Raw genomic sequence first — 12,642 nt, forward strand, 5'->3', positions numbered from 1 at the left:
ACCCAACTGTGTCTCACAGGGGAAAAAAGCCTCATTCTCTTTACTACACTTGTAAAGCCAAGCTGCTATTGATTGTTTGTAAAACTGCCATTTGTTTAACTTGCACGCACATTTGCTTTTACCACTTCCTAGTTTCCTGTCCCACCACGTATTTCACACTAAACCTGTAGCCTAATGTTTTAATTTCATCTCAAATAACATGGTCTGAAGATAAAGAGCAAGGGTTAGCAATACAGTGTTTGGCCACATGATTGCGGCCATTGAATTAATGTTACTTGTTACAGTTACACACAAAGCTATTACATGCAGCTTTGTACTTATTGATTTTTTTAAAACCGAGTGAAAGGGTTTGCTATAGGAACAGTTAACAATCACTGTAGTCCATGGACTTGAGAGCCTCTGTTATGCCTTTTGGCGCCTTGAGGGAAAAATAAATAATTGGTGTCGGAATGATTTATTGTGTACTACCACACATGTCTTCTTCCCGTCAGGTTCATCTCATCCCACAGGATGCACTAAATCAAAAATTTCTCTCTGCCCTCATTTGCTCACTTGTTTGAATCCTAATAGATGAGAAAAACAGGTGCAGAAAGGTGGTGCCAACACAGTGCTTTCCAATGGCTGTCATTAAAGCAGCACCTCTGATTCATTCATTAGTACTGTTTGTTAAATTTGACAATATTTTCCTCTGGTGTCTAAATCAAACCTGTTTTGTTGCCCTGATTGGGCTTTCACATACGCAGTGAGTGATACCTACACCTAAGTAAACAGCAACAGTAAAAAAAAAAACTTGGAATGGATATTCTGCTGCAGTGAATAGACATAAATAAACAGAACCACTAACAAGGCTCATTAGGGGTGGCGGAGGCCCTGTGTGCTTCCATTTAAACCAGAAAAACATACATTTAGACGAAAACTGCAATTTTGATATCAACACATGCTTATGGAAAAGACTGATTATGTTCTGACTGTTTCATAGTGTTGTATTAAATTGCGAAAAATTGGATCAACATGGCACAAAGTAACAACCACGGGGTCAAGGTTTGGATGGTTAGCATGACCTCATTAGCCCCTGCTGGTAGATTCCATAACAATCTTTTTTTTCTTTTTTTTTTTAATGATGGTTCTGTCAAGACCACTATCATCAAAGATGATTGACAATTAGCATACAGTTTGGATTGGCGGTATGGTTCCGTTCTGGGCAAGAACTCCCTGCGCATCCGTGCAGCCTAGCATGGATGAGAGCAGGGAGAGCAGCGATAACCCCCCCAGGGTAAACAGAACAGAACCAACATAAATGTATTGCAGATATCGTTAAAGTTCAATAATGTTATGTACACATTTTAGAATTAGTCTAAATCAAAGGAGAATCAGAAGGCTGAATCCTGACTGATAGAGGAGGAGTTGGGGATGGAGGAGGGTAATTAGCTATTGAGCAATGCGAAAACTGCTGATACTACTGCGGGACCTTATATATGAATACTTAGGTGTCGTATTCCCATAGGTTGATGGGGATCAGCTGAGAGTCAGCTGATGCGAGCTTGACTAACGTGACCTGCCAGAACTAACGCTACGCTTGATCTATTTAAAATTTGCTATATTTTCAGATTAAAATTATTATTATTATTTTTATTATGCAATTCTAACAATTACAATATAATGCAATGTAATATAATATAATATAATATTACAAAATATACAATATGGAGTTATTGACAGCATCTAAAGCGTAAAAGTTAAATCTTATAATTTAATACAATAGGATCAACACACTAATTCCTTGAATTCAATATTCTATTTTTAAAAAAATGTACTGAATGTATCTTAAGTTGTTGATGAAGCATGTAAAAATGCTTGTCAACACACTAAAAATATACACTATTGTTCAAATATTTAATTGTGTTTTTTATGTTATTTTCTTTATTTTGAAAGAAATGAATGCCTTTATTCAGCTACAGGGCACATTAAATTTATCAAAAGTGACAGTAAATATTTATCATTTTAAATTCTGTTCTTTTTAACTTTCCATTCATCAAAGCATTCTAAGGAGAAAATGTATGACCGTTTCCACAAAAATATAAAGCAGCACAACTGTAACCATCTTCAGCTGTGATAATAATAAGACAAAATGTTTGTTGAGCAGCACATCAGAATGACTTCTGAACAATCATGGGACTGAAGACTGGCTATTTAATAATATAATATAATATATATAATATACTGTATATAGAGGAGAAAAATCTGCTGGCAGGACAATTGGGAGAGGGAAGCAAATAGACTCACATTTATTATCAGAGCTACATGTGATGTGCTTCCACTGCCAGAAAAAAGGATTGGCGAATGGTGTGTGGTGTGCCCTCTGTCCAACTCCAGCAGCCCACAAACACATCCTGACATTAAGCTACAAAACTAGCCTCACTCAAGGCAGGTACATAACCAGGTCCTGAAAAAGGCTGGCAGCAGCTATTGAGACCAAAGGAAATGACAACCAACTCCTGGCTGAGCATAACCAACATGGCAAGACCAATGGCATTAATGCAGCCAGGAGAGACAAAAACAAAAAAAATAAGCTAGAAACTGGACAGTTGAATATTTTCCTTGACCGGAAGATGCTGGTGGATGTCCATAACCAACCATCTGCTGCAACTAAATATTATTACACTTTTAAATAACTTTGCTATTTTAATATATTTTAAAATGTAATCTATTCCTGTGATGCAAAGCTGACTTTTCAGTCGCCATTATACTCCAGTCTTCAGTGTCACATGATTCTTCAGAAATATTTCTATAAACTGTCACATTTAATTAGAATTCTTTAATGAATAGAAAGTTTAAAAGAGCAGCATTTATTTGAAATATAAATATTTTGTAACATTATAAATGCCTTTATAAATGTCACTTTTGATCATGTGTCCTTGCTGAATAAAAAAAAAGTATCTACTTCTTAAAAAAAAAAAATCTGACCCCACCCCAAATATATATAAAACATGTAATATGATATTCAAATGGAATTACTGCCCTTTATATTGTCATAGTACTGACACCAAAGGAAATCATTAAAACATATTCTATAGAACTATCAGATTTATGTTAGATCTAGAAACCTGAATAAAAGTATTTTTATTCACATTTGTATAGAACTTTTCATTGGTCCAAAGCTGTTTAAATTCAACTTTGACAGCTCAAAAATTCATTTTGCATTTTTTTTTTCGTCTCTCAAATTTTACGCAGCCTCCCTAAAAACTTTTGGGACTCATTTGACCCCAGTTTAAAAGCCTGTGGTCAATACTGTTGACCTGACATCCCATTGGAGAATTCAGTAGATGAAGCACACAAGAGGCAATGTTAAACAAAACTGGCAGCAGATGCAAAGCAACAGGGCTGGAAAACCACAGAAAAGTGTGGTGCAGAAGTTTCACAGCCATATCCACCATAAAACTCGAGGGATCCATTTAGTCAGTCCCTAAAAAAAAACATCAAATATGCATCAGAAGCAGCAGAAAGATGTAGTCGATGGCTATGGATCAACCAGAAATATCTCTCCTGGGCCCCAAGATAACTTTAAGAAATGGGGAGAGACATAACGGCGGATGACTCTGGGACACCAGAATTCATCCTCAAGCCTTGTGAAGCGCCAGGAAAAGAAGGGTGACCACTTGAAAAAGCTCTGCATGTCAACTTAGTGTCACCCCTAACATCAAGGCAATTTCAGAAAAGTGATCTGATCTATTGGCACAAAGTGCAACATCATCTCCTGTGTTTTTGATCCTAAAAATGATGGCGTTACCATGTGAACATCACTTATCAGAAATTGCTTTCAGTGATAGAGGTGGAAGAGATTACATAGCTGGTTCTTAAATTATCTCTCGCATTTCATTGTTTTACCCCAAACGCTTTTCTCGCCTCATAAATACCTCTCACGGTCTTGCGGCAATGTTAGATTTCAAATTGGAGCTATTCACACGGAACTTGAAAGCTTTGTCTTCCTCTGAATCTGCTTTAAGTTTTTCAGTTGTGATAATGGACTAAATTACCACAATCAGTGATATTTATTTGGAGAGATGAAAAAAGAGAAGCAAACAAACTAAAAACATTCCCTCTCGGAGTCTTGATTAAAGCCCAATCTATAAGACCATCCACAACACATTCTCTCTGCACAAAGAGGGATAGTATGCCTGCTCATCGGGAGACATCTCACGCATAGTTAACGTGATGGTGTCTCGAAGCAATGCCCAAGGTGTTGCTCTATTCATCTGGCCTTTGTGTTATTCTCTGTTGTGCTTCGATTTTCGTTTTTGTTGGTGTCTTCATTGATTAATTTAAATTCATGAGCACCTCTCTAAACTTCGGGGTCTGGATAAGAGTCATCACTCTAGCTTTTATGCTTTTACCTTCAGCGTTTTTCTCATTCACATCTCAAATTATTCACCTTAAATTGTTTTCCAAATGCTGTTTTTATTTGCATGCTATCAGCGATGTTTGGCTTGCCAGAAAATTAGCATAATCTCCCAAAATATACTGCTGTGGCTACATGATGTGATGCTGAATTATTTTGTGAAATCCCGTGCAGATGAATGATTACCTTGGATCCAGTATTGTAGCAAGAAACTTCATTAGAGCAGATTAAAAGCTGCAATACTCTTTTGTCTACCCTGAGACATTAGCAGGGCACATTCTTCTGAACTATTTTCCCAAAGTCTTCTTGGATGCCCCTGAAGATTCAAAGAGAATGCAAATGTCTAAAAAAAATTAATTATTATTGCATTATAAGTTTGCATAACCAATGCATATTTAATTAAAAGAATGCTTTATATAGTACTCATTATTACTTTGAATTATTATTGTTATTCTTTTTATTGCATTATAAGTTTGCATATACAGGTATAATGCACATGTAATAATACTAATGTTGTTATACAGTACTCACATTATTCGTCTGTTTGATTACACCTTTAATTGATTTTTCCGTACATTTCTGCCATATGTACATTAACTGACATGGTCACCACTGATAAGCTACCACTAAATATATTGTAGAAACTTAAATTTCTGTAAACCTGCTTTGCAACGATTTGTATCGTGAAAAGCGCTATACAAATAAACTTGAATTGAAGTGAACTGAATTATTATTATTATTGCATTATAAGTTTGCATATCCAATGCATATTTAAGAATGATATTTAAGAATGCTTTAAATAGTACTCATTATTACTTTATTATTGTTATTATTATTTTATTTTATTATTATTGTATTGCATTATATGCATATCCAATGCATATTTAATTAATAATATTAGTGTTTTGTTATTAAATATGTATTGAATATGCAAACTTCTAATAAATAAATAAATATAAATAAAAAACATATTTTTGTTATTATTATTATTGTTATTATATACACACCTTAAATATGCAACTTTCTAAATGCAAAAAACATACAGTGACTATACAGACAGATAGCGCTAGCTAACTAGGTAGGTAGGTAGGTAGGTAGATAGATAGATAGATAGATAGATAGATAGATAGATAGATAGATAGATAGAGTAGACAAAGCATGTGTGCAGGTATTTTTCACAGCTTCAAACGGTCAGATGGAGTTGTGTTATTGAACAAGGTTACAGGACACAGTCCAAGTCTCTGAAGTCCTAGGGATGATTGGAGTGCTCTCCATGGTTCTGAAGAGATGAACTCAACAAATAAAGCAGGAATTGTTACTGAGCTTGACCTAGTGTGCTATGCAGGGTCCTGAAGTAGATGTATCAAGGCCTCACTTAGACATCATGTGGCTAATGCAAACCAGTTCTCCACAAAGCATCTGCTTTTGTAGGATGGCACATTTCCTCCAGAACAGAGCAAACACACCTGATCCCGCTCAGGTAGGCCTCAGATATTTGAACAGATTAGTGAAATAAAACAGGTGTGTTTGTTTTCATCTGATGCCAAAATCCACTTGCACTCCTGAAAGGAAACGTTGGTCTCCTCTGTTCTCTGTGTGCATGTTCTTTATTGCTTCCTGTGTCTTGCCCTATTCTGGCTTTAAGTGAGGGATCAATGAGGAAGAAGCACTGTTCGATTGGCTGTTAGCGTCTACTGGAGCCAATTAGAGTTGAGACAGCTCTCTGCCACCCTGATCCATCTAAGCTTGGCCCGGGGGCTAAACTTTTCTATTTAATCTCCCCTACAGATTTACATTTTACATCAGTCATCATTGTTGCAATGTTTTCATATTATGAGACCCTAACAAGCTGAAGTAGATTAAAACAAGTGGGGTGCAGAAGAACGATCACGTTTGGCTTTCATGCTGATTGCATTTGGTTGGGGACATGGAGAGGTCAGAGAGAAAGATCGTTCTTTAGCATTACAAAACTGAGCCCAGACAAGCTAGATTTCTTGCTTGTGCACCTACTTTATCTCTAATATTTTCTTGTAATATATTTAGTAAGCTGTGATGTATTACTGCAGTCTTTATTACTCAAAAAGAAAAATCTAAAAAGTAAAAACTAAACAATCTATGCACTAAGCCACATTTTTCAAACAAGGCATTATGGATGTCAACACAATATGACTTTTTCAGTGAGAAGGCTTCATTAGTAAAGAAACTTCCACTTTATAATCCTTTATAAACAGCAGCAACCATAAGGTGTACTGAAAAAAAATTGATGTGTGCTGTCAAGTTCTAACTAAGGCACGGTAGTTTAACTGATCTTGCGAAACTGATGAATGTCCATTAACAAGAACACAGACATTTGTTTACCCAAACCTATTAAAATCAGATGTGCAGAAAAATGGGAAAAAGATTTGTTTCTTTGAAATTGTACTGTTGGATTTGAGCAAAAAATAAAACATCCTTCCGACTTTAGAGTGATGCAGAATTACTAAATATAGCAAGACTGCATGAATATGCTAGACTTGTGGTATGCCTTTAAATGTCTGAGTGGATGACTAATTTACAAATGAGAATCCATGCTTTTGTTTTGGTTTATTTCAGAAACTAGGATGTTGTATCAGATAAAGTGTGTGGCAGGAATATTCATCCATAGAAAGCTAATAAGTTCTAACATAAGGAAAAGTTAATTGAACAATTAATCAAAGCTTAGCATGTCCATTACGTTTATTGGAACAGGATGATTCATTGGGCCTGCCTTCTAATTTAGTTTGGAATTATCTAATTCTGATTTACTTCAGAAACATAATAACCGTTGATGGTTTGAATTACCTACCAAACAATTTTACTAATTATTTTGAAAAAAGCAAAAACTTTTCACAAAGGCATCTGTGATGCTTTGTTCCAAATAATCAATTCAGAAGGGTTGTGCAAGCAATTTTACAGTTTTGTGCTTTCTAAGCATAAACCATTTATAACAACACAACAAATGTCAACTGCCAAAATATGCTCTTAGAAATGAAGATATACACATCTGCTGTCTGTATCCCACCATACCAAACAAATCTCTCCTCACAGCTACTAGTATTCATGAAACATGATGCCATATCTATCTAGAAACATATGGAGGGGCTGAATGGAGCAGGACAGACGTTGTAGACGGACTGACACTCCCAGTCACAATCAGGCCTGAGATAGTTCATTTTCTCTGTAAATGTTTCGTTCCTCAATTCATCTTTGACACGTAAATTGCTTTTGAGCCAGATCCTCTGAAGACTTTGGCTTAGTTGGTGCTCTGTGCTCCGATGTTAAATGACCTTTGAAACAATTTGATTATGATGTTCTGCTGACAGGCTCAGATTTTTCATGGGAGGGAACACTGTAATGGATCCAAGCAGAAGCTTAGAAGAAGAGGAAGAGGGAGGGAGAGAGGGAGGTAGGCAGAGGAGGAAACACAGGAAAACAAGGCGGCAAATGCCAAGAGGAAATGGAGAGATTAAGAGGAAGATGGATGAATGACCATTCTTACATGCAGATAGTTTTTCAGTTAAGTTCCATATTCTGATTAAAACTTTATTCCAAAATACTTTTATGTATGTGTGTGTGTGTGTGTGTGTGTGTGTGTGTGTGTGTGTGTGTGTGTGTATAGATACATACACACATTATTGGAATAATACTGAATAATAACTATCCAGTGTAAATCTTTTCCATTTATTGTGCATGATAACATGGTCTTTAATAAACAAGAATAAATGCAAGTGAGATGCCAAAGAAGGAAAGAAAGGGGGGAGGATAAAAAGAAAGAGATTTTCATTAAAACCATGAGGAGGAGCAACAGAAGGTAATGAAAAGCTCAGATGAAAATAGACGGTCAGCAAAGGCTAAATAGGGATTAGTTCCTGGACTTTTCCATAATTGATCAGTTTGTTCAGATAAGGAGTATGTATGGATTTTCTCATCGTGCAAGTTAATTGACCTAATAATCCTGAAATATATATATTGCAAGCCATGCATACATAAATTAGTGATATTTCTTAAAAATAATAAAAAGGGATGCTTTTGTGTGTGTGTGTGTGTGTGTGTGTGTGTGTATATATATATATATATATATATATTTTTTTTTTTAAGCCTGCATGCAGCTCAGTATAGTATCTGGTGATGGGTTTGGGATTGGGGCAAATAAAAATAAAAAAAACATGTGATTATTAAAAAAAAGTTAAATGATTTAACTTATGTGCTAGAATTTTTGTGGTGTCATCAGCCAGTCAGCTTTGTCACTGCATACACTACAGCTGGGAACTCAGGACACCATGGCCGGACGGTCTCCGTGGCCTTGGCCTCGCCACTCGGCCCGGCCAGTACGGACGGACCCATACTACCCCCCCGACCCCCCAAAAATACTTGGGGAGAATATCATCTTTAGAGGCCCTCCGTTAGCTTAACTCGGGAACAGTGGCCCTCCCTGGGCTTGACATTGGGACTGGAGCCCTCCTTGGGCTCGACATGGGGACTGGAGCCCTTTCTGTGCTACACTCGGGGACTGGAGCCCTCTCTGGGCTAAACTCGGGGACTGGAGCCCTCTCTGGGCTAAACCCGGGGACTGGAGCCCTCACTGGGCTAAATTCAGGGACAGGAGCCCTCACTGGGCTAAACTCGGGGACAGGAGCCCTCACTGGGCTAAACTCGGGGACAGGAGCCCTCCGTGGGCTAAAGTCGGGGACAGGAGCCCTCCGTGGGCTAAAGTCGGGGACAGGAGCCCTCCGTGGGCTGGAGCCAACACTGGAGCGAGCTCTGGGGCTGGAGCCGACCGCCTTTTCCCCCTTCGTTTCCCCTTTAGGTTCGGGGTGAAAGGCGTGGTCAGCAGGCTTGACAAAGGAAGAGGTTCCGGATCAGGAACGAATGCCCTCGTGTAGGTGATCGGGTCGTGGCTCGCCTAAGTCACGGCGATGAACAAAGCTTGTTCCTCCATTTTAGCGGGGAGAAACAAACAGGAAAACAAAACACTTTTGAAAACGGAAAACAAGCAGTGGGAGAGGGGGCGCTGCTTACTGTCCTTGGTCCGGTATTCTGTCACGGTGCTACTGTGTTGGAGTACGGAGCGAGGAACGAGGAGACCAGGAGTACATCAATAACGAGATTTTAATTATAACCAGGAAAACACACGTAGCAGAGGAGGTAGACATAAACAGACATTCACAATACCAGACCCCGAACTGATAACACGGAACACTTTATATACACAAATGACATGAGGATGGGATGACGAGACACACCTGGGATCAATAGAACTGAAAAGGGGACACCTGGAACAAATAAGGACAGGAACGGGAAGGACCAAATATGGGCATGGAAACACATGGGGAGCAAAACACGGAACAGAGTCTGACAACCATAGACAGACTAAGATCATAATACACACGAATGGAGAGATATTCCATCTATCATCTACTCGTCTACATGAAGATGAACCTCAATCTTCACTTCTTTTTCATGGTAAATGTATACATGCCCCTGCTGTTTCGAAAACTTTCAATAATTTGTATTTCATCAATGTTTTGTTTAAAGTTTAAGTTTACCTGTTGTCTTACCACTTGCTTCGATGAGATTCTAAAATAAAACTAAACACTACTTGACCTAAATGGTCACCTTTGACAATGATTGGATATATGTGACCCTGGACCACAAAACCAGTCTTAAGTCGCTGGGGTATATTTGTAGCAATAGCCAAAAATACATTGTATGGGTCAAAATTATTGATTTTTCTTTTATGACAAAAATCATTAGGATTTTAAGTAAAGATCATGTTCCATAAAGATATTCTGTAAATGTCCTACTGTAAATATATTAAAACGTAATTTTTGATTAGTAATATGCATTGCAAAGACCTTCATTTGGATAATTTTAAAGGCGATTTTCTCAGTATTTAGATTTTTTTGCACCCTCAGATTCCAGCTTTTCAAATAGTTGTATTTGAGTATTACACTCAATTTGAAATTAAAAAAATTGACCCTTATGACTGGTTTTGTGGTCCAGGGTTACATATATGTGAAAAGAGGCTACTTTAATTTCCTTATGCCTTTTTTTCGACTGTATTTTTGATGGAAGCAAACAAGGTTGCACCATTTGAATATTCGCTGTGATTAGTCAGTTTAATAACGAGCATAGCCTTTGTTGTGTAGTCTCATATAACATTTGTGCAGTTTAAAAAACTCGTCTGAGCCACCATTTATAAATATATAGAGAGTGTTTATTCATTACGTTCATTTTTAAGAAAGCTCAGTTCATTTGCTTCTTCCAGTGCACCCACACTGACTACCCAAGCATAAATTTACCATGGATTTACTTCAGTAACAGTAGTTGTAATCATGGAAATATATTAGAGGAGCAAGAAAATATAATTAATTTATAATAATTTGTAGCATGTGCTCCACTAAAGGAAAACAAGTAATGCATTTTTCTAATGTAGGCCTGCTATTTCTTGCTTCATGTTAATGCACTCATAAATAGATACATATTAGCAAATAAATTAGTGGTATCAAACGATTAATCGTATCCACAATAAATGTTTTTGTTTACATAATATATGTATGTGTGCTGTGTATATTTATTATGTATATATAAATACACACACATGCATGTATATATTTCAGAAAAAATATGTTATGTTTATATATTAAATATTTTTATTTATAATATAAATTATATTTAAAATAATATATATTAATATAAATTATATGAATATAAATATAGACATGTAAATACATGCATGCTTGTGTGTGTCTATTTATATATACATAATAAATATACACAGAACACACACATGCAAACAAAAACGTTTATTTTGGATGCGCTTAATCGTGATTAATCATTTGACAGCACTAAAATAAATTAAAGACAATTTTCTCAAAATTTCAAAGACTTATCTCAACACAATGCACTTGTAAGGATCCACCCAGACTAGCCCAAAGACGGAATCCAATTGGTGGGAGTCCAATTTCAAGTGATCATTAAATTTAGGCAATATTTCTAATTGAAAACTGATCACAAATATTGATTGTTTATTAATTTAGATATTTGATTATTCTGGAAATCCCATACTTTCAATTATTCATTCATTAACGACCTGGTATAGCTTAGTAATTCACTTGGCCAACGGTGAACACACGGCACAAACTTGCCAGTTCTGTACATATTTAGAGGATACAGGGTGATTATAATACCTTTAAGTATGCCGCACCCTGCTAGCAAATAAGTGTATTTTTTCTCTATAATCACGAAAACTGTAACTTGTTAAGCCAGTGACAGTCAGAAATCAGAACATCCGTAATGACGAGCCCCCTGCTTCACTCATTGGTACTTCAGTATGATCTATCCTGGATGCAGATTTGCGGAAACACCAGACTACACTTTAAATAATGATTGTAAATAATGATTTCAGAAGAGATCAGAATAAATCAAATATAACAATTTATTATTAGTCAGGTAAAATTGTATCATGCCAGTTACATAATGAAACAAGAAGCCAATTCAAGTAGGATAAAGGATAATGCAATTGCGTATCACATTGTAGCTGCGTGGCAACCCTATGTTCCTATACATGGATTACTGTAGCTATATGGGAAATAGCCAAGTGTTTCATGTAGGAGACAAACCAATTCAACATAGTCACACATGCAACAGTTATTCTAATTTTACGCAAGAAGACACATGGTCTAGAATGCATAGCATCTACCACCTTTTAAGTAAGCATTTCAAAGAACACTTACAGCAAAGCAATCATGTGTTTTAACCCTCTATGGTACGGAGTTGCCATATGGCAATAATTAATTTTTACTCATTTCCTACAATATATTGCATTATGGGAATTAAAAGGGTAGGTCTTAAGGTAGCCAATGATGTGCTGTTTTTAAGTCACATGACAACTGAATGTCCCTCCAAAACTCCTTTTCCCACTGTCACCCTCACACAGAAGACACCTGTTGAAGTGCTCCAGAAATTGCTCTATTAACTTAATTTCTAAACATCTTTTTTCAAGGGGGATTTTTTTGCAAAATCTTTGGTAAGTAAATTAGATATTTTCATTCACAAATCAATTTTGTCTGACATAGTTTTACTGTAAATTAAGAAAATATCAAAGTTGCCATATGGCAACTCTGTACCACTATGGAAAAATAGGTGCGTTGCCATATGGCAACACTGTACCACAGTGGAATTGCAGTAATGTATTTCCCCATTGGGATTTATTATAGATAGTAGCA

The sequence above is a fragment of the Sinocyclocheilus grahami genome, unplaced genomic scaffold (assembly GCF_001515645.1).
Source record: "Sinocyclocheilus grahami isolate Dianchi unplaced genomic scaffold, SAMN03320097.WGS_v1.1 scaffold125.1, whole genome shotgun sequence".
NCBI classification, from domain to species: Eukaryota; Metazoa; Chordata; class Actinopteri; order Cypriniformes; family Cyprinidae; genus Sinocyclocheilus; species Sinocyclocheilus grahami.